At 43.7% G+C, this 21,811-nt stretch overlaps 1 protein-coding gene across 5 annotated transcripts in view; it reads left to right on the plus strand.

The window, feature by feature from the left end:
* Window positions 1-15,441: 15,441 nt before the first annotated feature.
* ELMO1 (engulfment and cell motility 1) overlaps window positions 15,442-21,811 on the plus strand; it is a 290,733-nt gene continuing 284,363 nt past the window's right edge. Inside the window, exons 1-2 of one of the 5 annotated variants that reach the window (XM_052695784.1) lie at window positions 15,442-15,558; window positions 16,128-16,198. The gene's annotated coding sequence lies outside the window, so the exon portion shown is untranslated. Of the gene's footprint in view, window positions 15,559-15,786; window positions 15,882-16,127; window positions 16,199-21,811 lie in introns of those variants that run through there. The other 4 variants (XM_052695782.1, XM_052695789.1, XM_052695783.1 and 1 more) reach the window with 4 other exon arrangements.

Raw genomic sequence — 21,811 nt, forward strand, 5'->3', positions numbered from 1 at the left:
TTTCTTTGCTGTAAGGAACAAACTTCTCTGAAACTGTGGTGAATAATCACACAAACAGGACTGATGCAAAGCTGGGCTTTTGGGGCACAGGATCAGAAGGATTATCAGCAGGGACCAATGCGTTTTCTCACTATGGGAAAGCAATACTCACTGCTCCCATGTGATAAATGTTTTTGCTCCTTTTTTTCTAAAGCGTCTGTCGTGTCACTGCTAAGGAGAAGATGTAGGATACAGGAATGTCATAATTTACTATAACATATCTTCTTGATATTTCAGAGAATATAGCATCTCTCCTGAACACCTGATTCCCTATTGCATTTTTATAATGCAGTCACATTGACAAATACTGCACATCCATTAAACTAGCAGGAGTAGGAGAAGCTTTTAGGTATCTTTATTAACTGTATTGTTGTTCTGCAGCTGAGTCTTTCTTGAAAGAAAATGATCAGAGACAAAATACGAGTCCACTTTGCTTCCTTTCCTGGACAGCTATATTTATCCAAGGTTCATGTTTGCCCTAACCATTCTGGAAGTCATAACTGGCAAAATATGTGACTCAACCAAGCTGCTGGCAGAGCGATTTCTAACAGCAGTCCTTCAGATGGGACACAGGCAAAAAATCTTTTATTATCTGTGGACTATTGGCATTGGTTCCTGGCACTCAGGTATGTAGGAATCCCTAAAAACACTGCTAACCAAAATACACAGCTGATATTCAAGGTAGAACTATGGATCCCAGCTTACTAGCTCTGTGATAGGAAACTTGATATTTCTCTGTGAATTTTTGTTTAGGGAAGAGAAATTCAATTCATTCAGGATCAAATGGAGAACTTATAATGATTCCCTCAAGCGAGACTTGAAGATAGGTGTTAGGAAGTTACGTTTGTTTCACTCACAGGATGGTGGAGGAGTAATGGCAGTTTGTGCTTTGCTAGTGCATATGTCCATTTGTTTTAAAGCTGTAACATTTTAATCAAAAATAAATCAAAGGAATGAAAATGTTCTGGAGGAGAGTTACTGCCCCTGTGCATAGCTACACCAGTATGATGATGTGCTTTCATATCAAATGGAAATTGGAAACAAGGGTGGGCTGAAGCACTGTGCTGGCTGCAGGCACGGACATCATCTCCTGGAGCACTGCAAAGTAGCTGTGTGCCTTCTTGGAGCCTCCATATAATGCTGCTCAGAAACAGCAGCAAGGTGGGCATGGAGAGATCCCACCTGTGGCTTGTAGGACAAATGCCCCAGTCAGCAGCCAGCAAGCTGTTATTCTGACAGGTTTATAGTTCCATTAATTCTGCAGGGAGAGATGGGCTGAGAACAGGAGTTGCCCAGGGACATTGTGTGCTGCTGGAACAGAAGAAAACTCTCCAAACAGGCTTCTAGTTGTGAACCTGACATACTGTAACATGCTGTGAGCTCATCCGAGCATTAACAAAGGAGAAAGAACAATTCCAATAACCTTACATTTGCTACTGTTGGCATGAGAAGAGCAACTAGACCAGATGAAGTTCTGCCCCTGCTCAAAGATAAGATATCCAGAAAATGTCCTTCTTTGCCAGTGAAGCGACTCTGGATTTTCAGTGGAGCACATAAATACCAAACTCAGCCCATTGTTCTCTGTTTTGTTCATGTTTCTTAGACACAGAATAAAACCATGTTCTGTCCAAGCAGCAGCCCCCAGCTGTGCTATTGTACAGGGCTGTGGCACTCAGGGACACACGGCTGGCACTTGGAGGTGACTCCAGGCAGACATCAGAAATCACAAGCAACTTTCAGAAACGCAGCCCTGCTAATGATGTTGCCAAGGCTGTGGCAGTTCTTGTCGAGATTATTAAATGAAAAGGTGTTTTCATTAGGATGGAAATTCTGGCCCTGCTGAAATCAGAGGTGTGAGGGTTTAGTTAGGCTGATTGGAGCCTGCATTCCTTATTTGTATTTTCACAGCTTTGCTGCTCATTCTACAGGGGAAAAAAAAAAAGCAAATTTTGGGGGAACATTACATTTGCTTTTCCAAGTGATTCTTGTCCCCTCTAGCTAGCAAAAAATCTGCATGTAGATCCCATCTGTGGGTTATGCTCTTGCCTAAGGAAATAAATGGGGAAAAGAAGAACAGGGCAGAAATCTCTTTCCATTGCCTAACAAACAGTTGTGCTTCCAAAGCCAGAAACCCAGTGGCCTTAATTGAATGAATAACGTTTTTGCACTATTCCTGATCCTCTGTAAATTAATTACTAATTGTTTTCAGTAGTACCCATCTGTGACATATACTATCAGGAGACTGAGATCACTTTGAATTTATACCAAATGCAGCAAGAGTGAGGGAACAGCTGCCACAAGGTTTTCTGATGTGGAGTGAAAGGGCTTTGAAGATGCTTTATGTCCCCAGGTGAGCAGATGTACAGTGCAAAACCATTTCTTGTGAATCACATTGTGTTTATCAATTGTCTCACTGATGGGCTTTGCAGAATAAATCGAGTTTGCTTTGGTTCTTTCATCCCAGTAACCTTGCTAAAAACTATATAGCCACTTCCTAGGGGCTCTTAGGTTCCCTATTTTCTTTTTTTTCTCTGCCTTTTCCAGAACTCTCCTCAAGGTTATTCTTTCATTTTAAGGTCTCTTTCTATCTCACATAAAAGAGATGACTGCAAATGCAACACCTCAAAAGGAAGTGGCTCTGAACTGCTCATCACCTGGGGAAAATGTACTAAAAGGCTCTTGAGAACAAACTGCAGAGAGAAATTGGCAACTGTAGAGCTGATAAAACTGTGCAGGTACCATGAGTACATCGGGGTTTGTAGAACATGCTGTTTTCAGAAATTCCAGAAGAGAACTGCTACAAAAATGTGACCCTTCTTTGTTACGTATTGCACATTTTAGGTCAATAGTGTGCTCTGTAATCCTTTCATCCCGAGAAAAGACCCCAGAGATTGAGTCAATAGGCTTTGTTGGGAATAATACAGTTTCTCTGATCCTGTGGAAGTGTTCCAGTGTTCTGTTTTTCTTGCAGACATGTACAGCATCAGATAGGTCTGTTTAAAACCCGTGATTGCAGCAGGCAGCCAAGCACCAGACCCTCAGCTGGAAAACAACAACTGAGGCCCCATGATTTTAATGCGTGGCTGCAGAGTCATGCCACTCCAGCACCCAGCCCCCTCATCTTGGGATGCAACTAATTACAGCAAGTAATTAGATTTCCTCATCCCCTCCAGACTGACTCTGTAATCCATTTTTACTATTCTTGCAACAATAGACTGTCTGAAACTATCCAGAAGTCCCTGCCCTATAGTGTTGCTATTAAGGAAGTCATTCCTATTTCCAATCTCAACATCATCAGGCTGAAAAACAGAAGAAAACAGAGCAAAACAAAACAAAAGAATAAGAAAATAAATCCCCATGGTTCTATTTGTAAATTCTTCAGAGAGGAAGAAAACAGATTTTCCAGCACCTTCATATTTCACACAGCCTTTGATGATTTTCACTATAAAAACTGACTTTGCAATGAGAGGAAAAAACCTGAAAGAAGCATGCTGACAATGGGACTGTAGGAAAGAATAAGAGTCTGGTAACTTTGCTTAGCCCATCTCTGGAGGAAAGGTATTGCCTTCCAAGAACAAGTGGCTGCCTGCCCCACATCAGGCGTGCTGCCTTAATCACAGCCCAGCTGGCAGCACTCGGGTTCATGATCCAACTGCACAGTGCAAATTGGTGTGAACTCTCCCTTCCCAGTCCTCTCAAGGTGTCTGTGTTTTTGACACATGTACACTCCTCGTTTCGATACTGTGATTGTATAAAGCAAGAACCAAAAGCCAACCCCTCGGAAAATATTTCTGAAGTGTTTCAGCGACTTTCTGTTTTCCACTGTGCAGCTTGTAATGGGCTGCTGAGGCAGCTTAAAGGAGAGAAAAAGGAATATTTGTTGTGTCAGAAGGCACACTTCGATCCTATGAACACGCAAGGTGCAAAAAGAGCAAACAAGCAATAATCTTTTCTTAAGCACTGAGTGCTGGAAAGATTCCCAAACTAGTAATGTTTGATCTTCTGAGAGAGGACTGTCCAGAGCAGTGGAAAAAAAAAAACAGCAGCCACTGGGGTTGGTTGTTTTAGCATCTGTGAAAGAATTTGCACTGCAAAATCCAAGTGGCAGTGCAGAGGGCCCATCACCGCAGCGTACGAAGCTCTTACAGATGCATAGGATGAGCAGAAAGCTGGGGAATTAGGACTCAACTGGGTTTTGTGTTGCTGTGCCTTCATCTTGCTGTTTTATTGATGAGGGTCAGTGTCAGAGCCCAGGAGCTGAAGTAATGAGATGGCAACAAGTCATGGGAAAGCAGATCTTGGGAGAAAAAAGAAATGAAATCACTTTGCTCTTGTCTAAATATCTCTTTGATGATGAGATAGGTGACAGAAGATACAAAGAGCAAGGCCACAAAGCTGCTGCTGTTCTGTGATCAAATAAGCCTCCCGCTATCATTCCAAAACCACAAAGCCTTGGACAAATATGGTGACTAAGAAAGAGAGAAAGATGACCTGACGGCTCGTAAAGTACTAAAATGAGCAGGTCAGACAGAGATGAAGAACAAAGTACTGAGAGGAAGTATAGGTAGGGAAGTGTACATAAACAAAAAGGAAAACTGCCACCAATATGATTGGGAATAATGCCACTGTGGAGGTGAGTGGCAAAAGAACGAGGTTCATCTGTTCTGGAGGACTCCCAAATGGGATTTAATTTCCTCCTTACAGAGACTGCAGTGCTCTTTTAGAAACTCTTTTGTCTTTTCTCACCAGCAGCTCCAGAGAAATAAAATAAAAAAAAAAAAAGAAAGAGAAAAAAGGAGCAGAAATATGTTTAAATCACCTCAGAGATGAGACAGACCTTTGTAACACTGAGAACCAGTCACAGGGAAGTGAAGCCATAAATACTGTCACACCAAACCAACTGCAAAGCGGCTCACTTCATTCCTTGTGATCTGAAGATATTTCTGGGAAGTGCAAAAAGAAGGAATGACATTGAGGCATTCAATGAAGGAGAGTCAAGTGTGTGAACATGTCACATCAGAGAAGCAGTGATGGAAAAGCCAAGCAGTGCAGATGGAATAAGCAGTGAGATAAAGGTAGAGAAAGCTTCTGGTCTAAGTACAGATGAACAAAGTTGTTCATTCCATCAGCTTGTTTTCTGCTATTGGATTTCTAAAGGAAGAGCAGTTGGACTTCTGTTATGCTAAAGGAAGTGCAGTTTAGTTACAATCTCTGAAAATTACCAAGACCAGGTCAAAGTTACCAGATTCTGCTTCAGTATCTCTTTTTAAGATTAAAAAAAAAGCCCTACAAACCAACCAAGAAAAATTCCCACTTTCCCCCTGCCCCCAACAATCAAACCTGTGATGTCTGAAATCTTTGACTAACAATACAGGACACAGAATGAAGTCAAGGCTAATCCTGCCTAAGGAAGTGTAGATAATAATATCACCGTTAAAACAAGATATGAAGACATTATGAGATAGAATCATAGCAAGGGGTGTTAGGTTTCCTTTGATGATCAGTTTGTCTTTCAAACAAATAACTAGCTGATTTCTCACAAAGAGCAGTAGGGAAGGTGCAGAGGAAATTTCAGCCACAAAAAATCCTCAGCCCAGACAAGTGTTTCAGGCTAAGATATGAACACCCATGCCTGCAGAGTGACTGATATTGAAGTATGTGGACTTGGGGCTGCCACCTGAGAATATCCCTTTTGTGTCATGTTAAAACCTACCTGCTACTGAGGGGGATGAGCATTCATCAAATAAATTTTGAAGCTGGAAGAATCCAGGGTTTAGGCCCTGTTTCCCAATAGAAAGAGGAAGAAATCCAAAAATAGTCAAGAACATGTTCACTTCAAGTCAACTGCCAAACCCAGATGCCAGCAGTGCACCCAATACAATATTGGGGCTGAGAGCTGTTCTCAATGCATGTACACTTCACATGCATATAGAAGGACAAAAACTGGGGGGGAAGAAATATGCAAAACTAACTGAAAATCAAATAATGCCTAGCATGATCACGTTTTCTGTAATTCAGCCAACCTAAAAGCCTATGAGAAGGCAAATTTCCTAGAAAAGTTTCCGAGGAAACAGCATCGTCTAAAAGATGTTCGAAGGGGGAGGATGAGTTATGCTATTTAAAGGCTTAAAAAAAAAAAGAATAAAAAAGAAAAGATTTAACTCTGCCAGTAGGAAATATCTTCATTGCTTCCTTTAGAAAGTTTATCCTACTCTTCATCAACGAGTGTACTGCACTGATGTCCATAGGAGTAATTCAGACTCGACAATATTGTCCCTTTGAAAGCGGTGTCTTGGTGGGCAGGCTTGATATGTTTAGCAAGGTTTTTTGGATGTGTTGCACTCTTTTCCAGTGGATTCTCCCACACGATGTCACAGCTGGTGTCTAAGAACATATTTCCTGAGAAATTGATCTGAACTGATAAGCTAATTAACAAAAGCTTGAGAGCAGTCCTCTTGCTGTTCTGATGCTGCACAAGTTTTTGCAGCAGAGGATCGCAGCACTGATTTTTATCATAAATCATAAATCATTGTTGCTTTCTGTAAAGTCTTTGACAGCTTGCTTTGGGTAGTGTAGAGGAATATTCTACAAGATGACAAAGCAAACATATGTTCAAGGATCTGTTCAAGACGCTTAATTGCAACATGGCATGAGGACAGGTGTGGGAACACAGCATAGCAAGCTACTTTCAGTAACAGAGATGATCAGATTCCCCATAGGTTTTTCTGAAGGTACTGTATAATACTATCAGAGACAGGAATGAGAAGAGAACGCTGAACTGGCAGCATTTTAAGATATTTTACACTACTGCAAGACAGTGGGGAGCCCTGGTTCATAAAGTCGATCAGTGTTATAGTTTCTTCTCTTTGAACACTCACAGCCAGAGCAGAAGCTTTGTCATCCCGTTCCTCCATCTGTACACTGGTTCCAAATGAATCGCCTGCACAAGTGGATGGTGAAGAGAGTAAGTGCTTCCACAGAACGGTGCTTTTTAAAGAAAACCTTTAAAATAAAACCGTGGCCATCTGTCAGGGGAAAGCGCAGATATGCTTTTAACCTCCAGAAAGCTTTGCAGACATTGACTAATTAGTCCTTGCAACATAAGAGGGCTGATTTTTTCCCAATTTAGAGTGGGAAGTCAGCAGGGGCATCTTGTATCCCGGGGCAGGAATTAAGGCTCCCTGGGAGGCAGGGATATTGCAATCTTTTTGTAGTGGCCAACAACACTTCCAAGTGGGGTGTGCGAAGTTAGGCACTTCTAACCCTGCTTACACACTCCTGATAAATGAAAGGCTTGTTTTTTTTTTCACAAGTGCTGCACATCCAGATGCTCCCATTGATTTTATAAATGCTAAATGTCCAACTTGAAAAGGAGTTGCAGGTGCTCAATCCTTTGAATATAATGCCATTAAAAAGGGTGTGAATTAGAGCTACTCAACTGAAGTGTCCATTGATTTGTTAGCTGAACTGGAAAATTCTTCCCATGCTCTAAATATTTTTGAGTTGATCTGAAAAATGTTTTCTTTTTAATCAAAATAACTTCTTCTCCCATGCATTTTTTTATTCTGTGTTGAATAGAATGTTCCATTACATTTTCTGCAATGCTTTAAATAAACAAGAACTTTAGGTAGCTTCTGTCTTGAAAAATCACAAGATTTCCTCTATCATTTAGAACTGCCAGATTAAAACCTTCCCCTTTTTGCATATATATATATGTATGTATTACCTAAAGCATTCAATCAAATTCATTAAATTTGAGTACATGAACAGTTTCTGTTGACTCAGAACTCCACATTCCAGCGAATAAATCATTCTCTTGTCTATAACTGTAGGCTTGGGAACCATACTGATCACACTGGCAGAGTGATGGTTGCTCTCTGGTGAGAGCTTTGGATTCATAATCTGCTGGGGCAGCTCAGGACCCACAGCTTCCAGACCTCTCCCTTGCCCCTTTGCTGCAGGTTACCAGCTCTGAAGCAGAGATTATTTGCTGGGGGAGAAGATCACTGAAAACAGAGGTGAGAATTCGTAAAAATGGAAAGTAGGAGAAATGTAATGCAGTGCCCATGAAAAAGGTATATGTGGGCCATAACTTCCACAAGGCCTCCACACTGATAGTTGTTGAATGGCAATGATGGCATAAGGCGATGATGGCAAAAAAGAAAATCCAAAAGGAGGTGTGAAAAACAGATGATAAAAGTACCCCCAAGAAACACATTAACACAGGAGAGTACAAAAGTGGTTCATCCCTCCACTGGGTCGCAACACATCAGGATATTCCCAACATGACCTCAGCTCTTCAGAGGAACGTAAATGAATCTGCAGTCCAGTGATGATGTAATTGAACATATTAGTTAAGTCCTTGCAATTCCACTGAAGAGCCACATATACTGAAGTGGATTGTTTTGAAAATTGCAGTCCAATTTTGTGTGTGTTTGTCCTAAGTGAACTAAAAGCTATTTAGGATACGGAGCTAAAGAATATATGTTCAAGGCTTAGGATGTTCATAAGAGTTTTTTTGTAAACAGCTCTAAAGCCTAATGATTTTATTTATTTATTTTGCATGGATAAGAAATGGTTTTCAAGCATGAACACTGCACATCACGAAATGTGCAAACTAAAGTATGACAAAATATTTTACAGGCAAAGTGACTTTTCATAATAATGGAATAATAAATGCAGAAAAGGAAAATGCTAAGTGCAAATGCTGGAATATATTCAGGAGTGCATTGTATGGCTTCTGCAGCTGCTGGAGAGCCACATACACATGTGAATCCATCTCCACTAGGAAAGTGGTCATCCAGGGCACCTCTGAGCAGTGAGCTTGTGCTCTTCCTTACCACTTCGCTGCCAGCAATTGCTTTTGATCAATCCCTATTAGGAAAATCAAAATGGATCAAAATGGAAGATAGAAAGAACAGTCTTTTATTTGCAGCAAGAAAGTCACAAATCCATCAAAAGTTTCTGAATGAGTCCTTGTGAGGATTTATTGTGCAGCAGCATTCAGTTTGGGACAGGAAGGTTTGGCCTTGATTAGCAGCCAACCACGCTGTACTTTGCTGGAGAGGATGTTGTGTTATTTCTGTTACACTCTGTTTTCTGTTGCCTGTTTTCCCTGTGTGTTAAAGCACAAGTTCAAGAGATAGGAAGACATTTACCAGTAGTCTGATGGTGCTCCATAGCTTATTGCAATATAAATGACACTGCTGTTACTCAGGAAGATGGAAAGGTTTTTTGATATTAAAGATCTGTAGTGGTACGTGATGTGGCTAGCATCCCTTACACCTCAACTGCACATACAACACAGCTGCTCAATTGATTAAAATAGGCTGCTTTTATCAAATATTAATCCATGTAGAACACAAGCTGACTAAAATCTGGTGAATATTAAAGGTTTGCAGCATGTTGAAGGAGTGAACAGCCCCTCAGTTTTGTGCCTTTTCACATTTAAGTTTTCTATGGTTTATGCACTGTCCAGTGATGTGATAACCTACAAATCAAACAGAATGGTAAAGTGGTGAAGGAGCAGAAACTTCAATCAAAACGTGCTGAGTTTCTTCACAAGGTTAGGATTATTAATAGTAGTTGTGCTGCAGTGGTACCAAGAGACCCTACATGAAATTGGAGCTGAAATATGTGTTACCTACAAATAGAGAAAGAAAAAAAAAGTCTTGGAGAAGTTATAGCTTAGACTAACAAAGCTAAAAGAAAGTTTAGAACAAAAAGACATTAAAGAGCAAGACAGGGTAGGAAGTGCATTCTTAATGCTGATACGGTTCACCCACAATTGTATGGGCGTTTAAGGGCTCCTGGGGCAATTCCCCAAGTGCCCAGCCCTATCTTTTCAAAAGGAGGAAAACAAGATGAGTAGGAAAGATATTAATCCTTAAATGTGGTCAAAACAAGTAGGAGGCTGTATCATAATATGTTAATCTGATGACAGACGTAAGGAATGTCACTGTGTGGCAGAGAAGAAACACGACATGCAGGAAACAACTCTGTTATGACTTGAAAACGCGATTAGAATTGCTCTTCTGTTCTCTCCAAGGACTTCTGTTACTGTCTCTCCTTTTAGCCAAGTTCTGTCGGGCATCAGCCACAAAGGACCCAAGATCCCTTGTCACTTCCCTGAAACTCTTCTCACTCATTACTGAAGAGCTGCTGGTGTTGCACAGGGCAAGGGGCAAGTATCTGCCAGCATCCAGGGGCAGGTGGCTGCAGCATGTCCCACTCACAGGCACTGATGGAAGTGTTCTCCTGGTAAGGTTTGATGTCATGGAAAGTCAATGATCTGTAACCTAAGATGATTGCTAATCAACCGTAGGTCAAGCGCTAACCACTTGCCAGTGTTAGCTGAAGATGATCCAGCACTTTTCCTACAAAAAGGGACCCGTGCTGGTTTCTTAGTATTTAAAAGGATGTGTAGAATTATCAGGATCAGAGTCACTACAAGGGATAAATAAGTGACAAAGTTATAAAGTACTGCTGCAGTTCTTCCATGCCGTAGATCATCAAACTCAATTGAATTCCTGTTTAAAGTTATAGAAGTGCTTTAGCACAGCCCAAAGACACAACAAAATGCCAAGTCTGACTTCAACATTTACAGTTAGGACCATTTTAGGACATTACAGACTTATGACAGCCACTGGACAGCTCTAATGAATGACTGTTCTCATTGAATCGCAGAATTATGGAGTGTCCTGAGTTGGAAGGGAGGGACACACAAGGATCATCCCATCCAGCTCCCAGCTCTACACAGGACCACCTATGTCTGTTCAAATGCTCCTTGAGCTCTGGCAGTTTTGGGCCATGCCCACCATCCTTTGGCTAAGAGCTTTTCCCTAATCCCCAACCAGACCCTCCCCTGATGCAGCTCCAAGCTGCTCCCTCAGGCCCCTCCGCTCCCTGTGAGGAGCTGCAGCCGCCATCAGGCCTCTCCTCAGCTCCTCTGCTCTGAGCTGAGCAAACCCAGGGACCTCATCTGCTCTCATCTACATCTTGCCCTCTAGACCCTTCCCCATCTTTGTAGCCCTTCTTTGGCCACATTCTAATAGTTTTATGTCCTGTTTGTACCGTGGCACTTAAAACTGCACACAGTACACCGATGCAGTGCAGAGCAGACAACAGAAGAGAAGCTGTCTCCATCTGCAGCTTGTTAAGCTTCAACACTGCACTGCTGTTTGTCTCATTTTTAAACTTGTCAAAATTTTTGATTTTCCCAAGTTTTTCTCCTTCGAACAATGTGACAAAATTACTTCTAGACTTACTGTTCATGAACAGGTACTTCATAGGCATGCATAAGTGTAGAACAGCAAGAGAATGGCAGTCAGAACAGTTTGTGGAGATGTGTTCGTCTGTACAGAAGCACAGTAGGTCATTGGCATGACAACTATGAGAGCCACTCTTGGCCTCTTCATTTTCCTGCTTTTATATGCTTGGATTTCATAATTGGTGTGATGATTATAAATATTACAGCTTCCCTATCATAATTCTTAACAATTTATTTTATTATAAATCTGCCCAGATGAGACGGTAATGAGTCCATAAAAAGATCTAAACTGCTCGTTAGAAAAGCATTGTTCACAGGTTAATTAAAACGTGTCTTCTATGCGAAGTATTTATTTCTTCATTAAGCTGGCCATTCTGCAAAGTCTGTCTTCTTTTCAACGTGTGTTTTATACAAATGTATACCCCGTGGCAGATTTACAGGTTGAATAGATACACTAAACTCAGTCATAATAACCCTCACATCATTAGGGGCCTTGAGTACTCTTTGCTAGATGTTCACTAGATGCATAGATGAACATAAAACTGCACATGCAGGCCTGCAAGAGCAAACTGCTGACTACAACTTAGGACTGGTGTATGGAGATCTGTGAGCATACTACAGCTTAGAAAAATAAGCTTGAATTTTCTGATACAGTCCGTTTTTATTGATGTCACTGTGAATTTAGGTCAGATCTTCAAGACCTATATACAAGTATCTGACAGGTCATGATTGCATGTATGTATGCAAACATAAATGCCCTCACTTGGTCACAAGAGATAGCTAATCATAATAAGTCATAATTAAGGGAAATTTATCTGTGGCTTCTAAAAAGACCAAATGCAGCAGTACTTCATATCACAGCTGGCACCTTGGTATGCTTTAGTGGTTAGAAATAAGATTCTTTAGTAATCGTATTGCAAACAATTAAAACACTGATATTATTAAGGATGATGCATAGAGCCCATAAGCACAATATAATCCATCCACCCTTGCCAATGAGCTTAACAGAAGCCATCTTGGATAATCAGTGCCTCAGGAAAGCTTGGCCAGAAATACTGTGACAAAACTCTGCTTCTTCCAAAATTGTCAGGAGCTCTTTCATCTCAGGATCTAAGGTTTTCACTGGCAAAAATGGCTAACGGCTGTGATGCTCTCTACATTTTGGTACAGTCACACTGAGGTTACTCCAGGCTGGGTTTCAGCAGGTGATTGGCACCCCCTGTGTATCCTGACACATTCCTGTTATCAGAGAGCCAAGCAGGACACCAGTCCTTCCCGGATTTACTTTTTTTAAGGCTGCAGCTGAAATAGGCACATCAATTAAAATGCTTAATTCTGGGTGTTTTCTGTTCCTGCACTCCCTCTTCTGGCTTTCCAGAATTATTTAGCAAACTTCTTACGCTCACAACATCAGAACAACTCCAGAATGTTATGACACAGCACAGTTACAACGACAGCACGTGTTTGGCAGCAGACACCATCGGAAGGACTGCTATTAAATAAATTAGAACATGCCCACAGCATCCACACACTTCTGTAAATATACATTCCAAGCAAGTTTTGGAGAAAAAAATAATACAGCTACTGGAGCAATAGTTGCAATGTTGTCTGTGGGTGTGCAGGGGGGCTTCACTGGGCTGTGTGTACTGGCTCTCTTGCTAGCTGTCTCTCAGGAACATTCATGATAACAGTGCACTTACCTTTGTCCCCAGAAACTGGAAAGTACTTCACATATTTTCTTCTGAACTGAATAACAATAGCACTGTTAAATAACCATTCTCCCACACCATTTGAAATCAAAATATTGTAGTCATGTACAGCTGAAATTGATTTTTTACGATTTTCATTGATGAACCCGAGAGACAAAAGAGGAAGATCAAAAATGTGGTGCTAAAAGTTTAAAATATAAAACATTTTGAGCACTGTTAATTCTTAATATTATTCTAAACATCCCTCCTACTGCCAGATAAATGTGCTGATGCCAACCCCTGAGAGAGGACACATGAAAACAGCTCCTGCACCAACAGTGGAAGGTGGGGTAAATAAAACTTTCATACATCTCACTGCATATTTACAATGTCCTTTTCTAAGCTGTAAACAATAAATAAAAAAGCCTGCTTTTATTTCAGGAATATAATACAGGTACACAGACACAGAAACAATCTCAATATCACATAGCCCAGCTGCACAATGAACAGCCATCTGCTTGGAACTGCTCCCGTCCTTCCTTCAGTAGACTACTGAAGGAAGTAGACTATTTGGTCATCAGGAACTCTCGAGACGGTTTGATAAGTGGCTTCGTAACACAAAATCATAGAATCATTAAGGTTGGAAAAAACCTCCAAGGTCATCTAGTCCAACTGCCAACCCATCACCAATATTGCCCACTAACCACGTCCCTCAGTGCCCCATCTACGTGTTTCTTGAACACGTCCAGGGATGGTGACTCTACCACTCCCCCAGGCAGCCTGTGTCAGCACCTCACCATTGCTTCAGAGAAGAGTTTTTTTTTCTAAAATAATATCTACGTGGACCTTGCATTTTCAGTTTCAGAGTTTTGCCTTAACAAAGCAGTGTAAGAGGGTGCTTTGAAATGTATATTGATCATAGGAAGCAACACATCCCAGTATGGGTAATGTCTGGCTTCTCTGTGGATTTTACCATTGGGGGAGGTCCCAAAGCCCAGTGTCTCTGAGGAAGTGCCTCATAACCATGGGGAATTCCTGCCATGGAGATGTCTCAGATGCTATGCAGAATCATGCAGTGCCTCTTACAAATACAGCAGCGCGTGGCACAGGTGAGTCATGCCACTTTCTGCCTCATGCCCAATTAATTGCTCAGAGCTCGTGTAACTTGTGTACCGTTACATGGCACGTTGCAGCCTGCAGGACTCACTTTTGCCAGTCCTTCTGCTGCTTGTACTTCTTGTGACAGAAGTGCAACCCTGTGGGGCCAGGAGCCCCTGAACGCTGCTGTATCTCACTGCTAGCTGCGGTCTGAGGGACTGGGCCCTGCAGGGATGATTTCAAAGACAACAGTGGAGCTGTCAGCACATAGAGAGCTGCTCTTATGTGGGACTATTGGAAGGATTAGGGCCAGTGGTTTGTTGCATTTGGCCTTTGTATGTCATGTAGTACTTCTGAAGCACAGTTTCTTAGGGCAGAGAATCACATAATCATTTGAGCTGGAAGGGACCTCTAAAGGTCCAGCTGCCCTGCAATGAACAGGGACATCCACAGCTCCTTCAGGTTGCTCAGAGCTGCTGGGCAACCTGTTCCAGCATCTCTTATAAAAAACTTCTTCCTTCTGTCCAATCTAAATCTCTCCTCTTTTAGTTTGAAACCTTGTCCTATGAACTGTGTGAAGACTCTGCCCTGTTCTTTCTTATAGCCCCCCTTTAGATACTGAAAGGCTGCTATTAGGTCATCTCGGAGCCTTCTCATCTCCAGACGCAGCTCCTTCAGCCTGTCCTCACAGGGGAGGCGTTCCATCCCTCGCATCATTTTTGTGGTTCTCTGGATGCACTCCAGCAGGTCCACGTCTCTCCTGCACTGAGGACTCCCCATCTAGACGCAATTCTCCAGGTGAGGCCTCACCAGAGCAGGACAGAGGGGCAGGATCACCTCCCTCAACCTGCTGACCACGCTTCTTTTGATTGCAGCCCTTTTAAAAAGAGTAGAAATTTTACTCCTCCGCTTTCCAGCGAGTGGCACAGCTGTCAAACCTCGGGGGCCGGCCGTGCGGGGCGGTGCGGAGCTCCCAGCCGTACCGCTGCCGCCCCCTCCCGGCCGGGCCAGGCGCGGCGGTGCTCGGGGCGCCCGGTGCCGGGCTCGGAGCCGCTCGATAGGGTCGGGGCGTAGCGTGAATAAGTGCCCGCCGCGGGGCCGAGCGGCGGTGCGGGTTCTGCTGGTTAAAGGAATGAAACCAACCGTATTGTAAAGGCAGTGAGGACGGTGGGAACTCTCCGCGGGAGCCGTGAGGGAAGAGGCACGGCCGCGGCCGGAGAGAGGCGGCCGGGCCCGTCCCGTCCCCACAGGTGCCGGAGCCCCGCGGGCTGCACGTCGCGGCCCGGCCAGCAGGAGGAAGGAAGAGGAAGTGCGAGCGGCGCCGGCGGGGTACCGCGGGTCCGGGGCCGCGGGATGGGATAGCGCCGCTCGCCGCGCTCCGAGACGCCGAGGAAGGGGGCACGGCGGCGGCTGGATCCGCTCGGCGGCGGCGCGCTGCGAGCGCGGGGCCGCCCACAGCAGGAGGTAAGCGGGAGGGCTCGGGGCTGCGGCGGCGGCGAGCGACGGGACGGGGCGGGGCAGGCGGCGAGCACCGCACCTGCCCGCAGCGGAGCGGGCACGGCGCCCGGCGGCCGTCGCTGCGAGGAAGACGAAGTGCAGCCCGCCGGTGTCAGAGCGGCGCGGCCTCGGCCAGCGGCCGCGGGGCGGCCCGGCCTGCCCGAGAGCCCCGCCCGCCGCCCTGCCCTGCCCTCACCGCCGCGGGCCGCCCCCGGCGTTCGGAAGCCGGCGGCGCGGGGCGGCGGGGTGAGTGGCGAGCGCGGGAGGCGGCCGGAGGAGCTCGGCAGCAAGTGCGTGCTGCGGGAGGGGGGCTCGGCGCGGTACGCGGCGGGGCAGCGCCTCCTCCGCCGCTCGGATCCGGGGAGCGGTGGGGCCCGCTGTTGGCGAAGTTGTGATCCCGGCGGTAGCGGTGATGGATCCCGCGGGTTTAGGGCTGTGCAGCCCGGTAGGGTGGGTGGGTGTCGAGTCCCGAAGGCTGTGAGCGTTCCTGGCACGGAGCCTTCGCAAAGTTTATTTTGAATATCTTTTCCTTGCAGAACTGAGACAACTGTCCAGCTCTCCCCTGAGAATGATACAAAGTAAATATAGGAGTTCCTGAGAAATAACAGTGAGTATATTTCGAATCAGTGCTGTTTTGTTGTTAACATTATAGGAATAGCCCAGAACCTGCCGGTGCTCGGGCTGTGAGTGCCAACGATAATAAGAGCGCAGGAAGCCCAGCGCGTGTTAATTGCCTCGGTATAAACATGGTTGCCTGTAGGCTGCGTGTCGTGATACACCATTCACAGTGCAATTTCAGGATGGGGATGTTTTTAGATATGCTCGTAAGCGTGTGGATTCTCTGTGTCTGTGTCCTCAGCTGCCTGATCGCCCCCTGTTACAATATTTATCTTTGGTGGAGAGGGGAAATTGAGTAAGAACTGCACAGAGCTTAGCGCTGTTCTATGAGGACGTGGTTTCCTTCTCTTCCTCTGAGCTGCTCTCCTTCTTCCCCCAAGGCACAGACACGCGTGCCGTGCCGCCTCAGCTTCATTATGTAACTGTGTGGGCATTTATGGATCTGTCACCGTTCGTGTCCCTTCCATCCTCTGTGCCGTTCCTGCCTGACTGAGGGAGTTTGTGGAATATTGCACAGGAAAAAGAAAAAGAAAAAAAAAAAAAAAAGGTTTAATTTTCATGCAGTTCCTTCAGTTAGAGCGGCAGGTTTGCTTGCTTGCTTTGAAGGTCGTCTCTCCTTAATTACCCCTTCCCCCTCCTTTTCTGAAGCTGTATAAGTAGGTGGTAGGCAGCTAATCTGATGGCCGGCACCCAGAGAAGGAGGAGGAAGAGCAGCGGTGGCTGCTGGCTGGCAGAAGTCCCTCTCGTGTGCTGTCAGGAAAATACCATAACACACATTTCACAGAGCTCTGAGAAGCACTGCAGCAACTTTAACAACTCACCATTCAGAAATCAGATTCATGCTAAAGTATGAAGTGTAACAGGTGTTGGAGATGCTGCTGTCAGCGTGGTCTGTGGGTTCCTGTGTGTGAATGGGATATTTGGAGATGTACCTGGTGGGCAAGTGCTCCTACTGGGGAGGCTGCAGGAGACAAGTTGGTTTGCTTTTGTCTCTTTTGTAATCTGTTTGAAAGTCGCTATGCTCTCTTCTTCTCTAGCTTGCGGCTTAGGTGTGTCATTGTCTGAGTGTTGTATAGAGAACAGGAGGAAAAAAATGAGCAGGTTTATATCCTTACTGTTCTACTTCCCCTCCTCCCCCCCTCAATGTTCTGTACATGCCAGGAAAAACTTTATAGGTACACAATTCAAATGGATTTTGAGGGACAGGAAAAAATCTTCTTACCTACTTATTCTGGAGTCTTATGAAAGTATCTGCAGTTCAGTAGTTGTGATTATATAAGGAAGTACCCTGAAAAAACCTTATAATGCCACATAGCTTCTACATGAAGATGTAACTGTTGCTGAACCGCTGCTGTGTGCAGGGCACTTCCTGACAGCAGAACCATGCTGCTGCAAATTGCAGATGGAGAAACGCCGTGCTCCGCCCTTCCTTCCGCCCTTTGTTTTTTTCTACCTCATAGGAGCCTCTTTGATTTTGAGTTTTGGGCCCACAGGCTTTCTCTTGCACAGTGTCCAGCCTGCAAAGTGAAGCTGGACTGTGATCTGTTTTCCATCTTGATACAGAGGCAGCAGGGTTCTCTTGTTCACAAGATGTGTGGCTTTCTTCTTTTGGTGCCTCAGACGGATGTGTCCAGTGGCGGACTGAGAGGTGTGATGTCTGCAGATATGGCTGGAACAAGGAAAATGTTTTCACAGAGTTGTGCCAATACACCTGCGTGATGACATGCGGTATCCTGGTCCATTGTCAGGCTTCTTTAGAATAGTTTGCCAACCACAACTTTTCTAATTCTCTGACTTTCAAACAAAAGTGTGCGTAGGATTTTGGGGAGGCCATCGATTTTCCTCTTTGTTTGTGCCTTTACTATCGCTTTGATGTTGATTTTGTAGAATTAAATCATCTTCTGTAAAGTTTGGTAGGTGTTGGGCTGTGGTATAGATGTACAGCATCTCATTCTAAAAAATGCTTGTAGAAGATGCTGGGAATCTAGGTACCCTGGAGACTACAAAACATTGTGTACCCATAGATCTGGTAGAAGTAGCGCTGTCCCTAGTGGTTTATTCCCTGCATAGCCATGCTGAGGTCCAGCAGGCTTCCTTCCCTGCTGCATCCCTGTGCTGCTATGGAGTTGCAATGCTGAGGGAATAAGGCTTCCCTCCCTGTCCTGCTATTATCCTATATGAAAGGAGATTTTGCAAAGATGCTTTCTGATTATGAAGTCACTGTTTGATCGCTTGTGACTTGGAAATAGAGCATAACTGGTAACTGACTTTGTAACAGCCATCAGACCAACGCTCAGTGTGTTTTAAATATTTCCCTGTTTTGAATGAGATTTTCTGAAAAAGATTCTTGCATTTGTGGCAGCAGGAATGTGCCAAGTACACACTGTTACACTTGTGTCGATTTAATAGCACAACTGTTTAAATGATTTCATATTACTTTCCTTCTATTGGAGTAAAACACTTTTTTTTTTCCCTTTTTTTTCTTTTCAAATATAATATTGGAAAAGGAGAGAGATGCTGAAATTGATGGGCAGAAGCCAGCAAGTTGGCAAGCACTTGATAGCAGGGATCATCAGAGGTGATAATGCATGTGATACTCTGCACAAAAGTGGCTGGTACTGTTGGTGTTAGAAATTTGCACTTAAGAGAAGAATGGAAGAAGAATTGCAAAATCATGGAGCTGTCTTTCAGTCCACATTTTTGCATGGAGATATTTGCAAGGGTTTGGTTTTGTGGTGTCACTTTTCGGTATTGCAACCATTTCAAGACACAGAGATAGACTGAAGGCTATGTGACACCCTTTCTGCTAGTTTCCTCCTTGTCCTGGTCACTTACCATTTAAGAGGGAGTGAGAAGTACATGCCCCAGAGGATGGCTATCTGGTTGCCTTTCATCTCCATTTACCCCTGATAGATGTAAACTCTGCTGGTAGCATGATCTCAGCCTGGTGCTGTATGTGTAGCACCCATCAGTAAGCCACTCATGTTTCCAGTTGCTGAGTAGGTTGGTTTGTAAAGGATGTGCTTGAGGTTAAGAGCAAGGTGAGCAGTGATTCACATGGTGCTTGTTTGCAAACTCTTGGAAAAGCGTCAGTATATTTTTCCTCATGTGGTTTTCCACTGTGAGGCTTTGGGTCTGACCATGCTGAAGTTGTTTCCAGTGGCTGCTGGGAGGTGAGGTTGACTGGGGAGAGCAGGACTGGACAAGCTGTTCTTCTGTTCGGGAATAAACCACTCTGTGAAGTGGCTGAAGCCATAACTGCTGGGGGTAACCCTAGAAAGGTGTTGTAGCTTGTGTGCAAGTGAGCCTACTTTGTTACGTTTCTAGTGAGCAGCCTTTGGAGTTCCTTAATGAACTGAGTATACTGCTTGGAGACCTAATGCAAACATGGCAGGTGACCAGTCCTTACTGCTTTTGAGGACACAGGCCTGCTTTGCTTACTGCTGTTGCTGCCGTGCCCCATTTGCAGTGAAAATAGAGCTGCAAAGCTCCACAGGAGCCAGAACAAGATGGGGATAGGAACCAGCAGTGAGTGCTGAGGCAGAGATTGCCCCTTTCAGATTGAGAGAAGTTTATCTGAAGTGTTTGTGAAATGGCATATTCAGTAAAGCGGCTAAGAGGGAGGGAAAAAAAATGTTCCCAAACAGACCTATTACAGCATAATTTGATTGTTTTATTAATATTTCTCCTGATCACTTCTTAGTGCAGATTTTCCACGCCTATTGTGATCATTCTTCATTCTTTTGTCTTTGACATGTTTATTTACATATGTATTTATTTATCCCTGTTTGCTAGTTTCACCAACTCTGCCCTGTCCTTAAATTCTTCCCAGACTTCCCATAGCTTATTCCTCATTTAATTCAAGATTACAAGGTTTGCAAGACTGTGGACTGCAGTGTCTGTCACCTCTTATGTTCTTACAGAGCTCAAAGTTTTCATTGTCTAATCCTAATTTATGAAGACATACAAAGTGTAAAGCTGTCTGAAATATCGTGTTATCAGTAACTGAGTAATTTTTTAGTAGCAATGTGAATAGTAGTGTGATGAAATCCAGCTTTTTTTTTTCTTTGTTGTGTTTTCTCCAACTGAAAGGGAGAATGGGTCGCTGCTTCCAAGAGAGCTTCAGATTCTAGAGATGTGATGATTTTAAACTCCCGTTCTTTAACAGAGCAGGAAATGCTTGCTTGAAGCTACTCTAATCTGAGAGCTTTTTGCAAAACAGAGCCTCTGTGAGTATGAACAAAATGGTCCATATGGACCTTTTTTCCTTAATGTATGAAGCTGACAGCTTGTAGATCAAGCACATTCACCATTTTGACATTAGAAAAAAGGAGGGATACTCAGTGTATGTCAGCAGGCTCAAATAATGAGTGCTGTCAGCTTTTCAGCCTTCCTTCTTCAGATAAAATTTTAGGTATGGTTCCTGGGTCTAGATGCTTCGTGCTGTTAAAAGGTGTTTTCCTTACAGCTTGTTGTCAGCTTGATGGTAAGAAAGGAAAGAGCTGGGGCTCCTAACTTGTTCCATTAGAAACTTACCAAAAATTGAGACCATGCTGAAAGTAAAATGTATGTTTTGTGTACTTATTTGCTGTCTGTGTTTCTTCTGATGTTGACACTATCTTCTACGTAGTAACAGAAGATGCCTAAATATTCTGAAAGTAGGAGAATGGTTGTGGATTTTTTTTTTTTTTAACATGATTTAGCTGAAAGAATTTTTGCTGTGTTTTGGAGTGGTTGGAAAAAGAACTTCTTTCTCAGTAAACTACAAAATCTGGATGGCTTGACCCTCTCCTCCATGGATACAGAACTATCTTACCTCACTATGTATTCTTAGAACATGCATGAATTTTGTTGCTTGAATTTGTAGTCAAAGTAAGACTTACCTGTCCTCTTTCTCTTCAGTCAGCTTACATACATTGTGTTGAAGCGTCCAGAAGAGCTGTTAGGGCTGCTTAAATGCTTGCCATGAAGCATCCGGGCTTTTGTCTGGCTAGACTGGCCATCTACTGGACAAGCTGTTGTCTCTCACTGGATTGACAGCAGCGGGGGTGACTTTCAAATGCTGCTTCATATTTTAACAGACAGACTGATCTGTTGAGGTTGAGCAATGAGGAATTTATAAACATTCACATAATACCCTCTGGCCAGACAATGCACTTGATTTGCACATTTCTTCCCTAATAATAAGGAGAAAAATATGCTTATGACACAGGTTGGTTATAATACATTTTTTACTGTTGGTGCCAATGCATATATTTGTTGCATTCCAGTACAGTCTTTTTCATTTCTTTGCTTTCTGGAATACAATTGCACATTAGTTTTCATAGCAACAGTCGTGGCTTCAGCTGGAAATTGAAACCTGATAAATGCTGGCTCAGTGCATGGGCTGTTGGATAAACTCTTTCACTAATTCTGAGCCAAACCAACTGAAAAGAAAAAAGCAAAACTTTCCCAAACATAAGTACTGGTCTTTACATTTTGGAAAGGATGTTCCATTTTGTTGGTGGAGTTTTAAAATGCTGGAGTACTAGCCTTTCCCCCCTCCCCCCCTTCAAGTTTTCTACTTTTTTTTCCTACCTTCCTTCAAGCACCAGGGCACTCA

Source organism: Tympanuchus pallidicinctus, unplaced genomic scaffold, assembly GCF_026119805.1.
Source record: "Tympanuchus pallidicinctus isolate F22 unplaced genomic scaffold, pur_lepc_1.0 scaffold3, whole genome shotgun sequence".
Taxonomy (NCBI): Eukaryota; Metazoa; Chordata; class Aves; order Galliformes; family Phasianidae; genus Tympanuchus; species Tympanuchus pallidicinctus.